Source organism: Nannospalax galili, unplaced genomic scaffold (genome assembly GCF_000622305.1).
Source record: "Nannospalax galili isolate Female #2095 unplaced genomic scaffold, S.galili_v1.0 scaffold1365, whole genome shotgun sequence".
NCBI classification, from domain to species: domain Eukaryota; kingdom Metazoa; phylum Chordata; class Mammalia; order Rodentia; family Spalacidae; genus Nannospalax; species Nannospalax galili.
Window position 1 is genome coordinate 195,315 of NW_008352320.1, and position 252 is coordinate 195,566.

Here is a 252-nt window from a genome sequence, read left to right on the forward strand (position 1 = left end):
CTGCTGTAAGTCCATCTGGTCCTGGGCTTTTCTTAGTCATGAGATTTTGTATTGCGTATAGGTTTTTAAAATATCCCCTTATAATGGTCTGGATCTTTTGTGTGTCTGTTGTGATTATTCCCCTTTCAGCTCTGATTTTGTTAATTTGTATTTGCTCTTTCTTCCTTTTGCTTAACTGGGCTAAGGGTCTGTGTATCTTGTTTAGCTTTTCAAAGAGGCAGTTTTTAGATCCATTGATTCTTTGTATTGTTT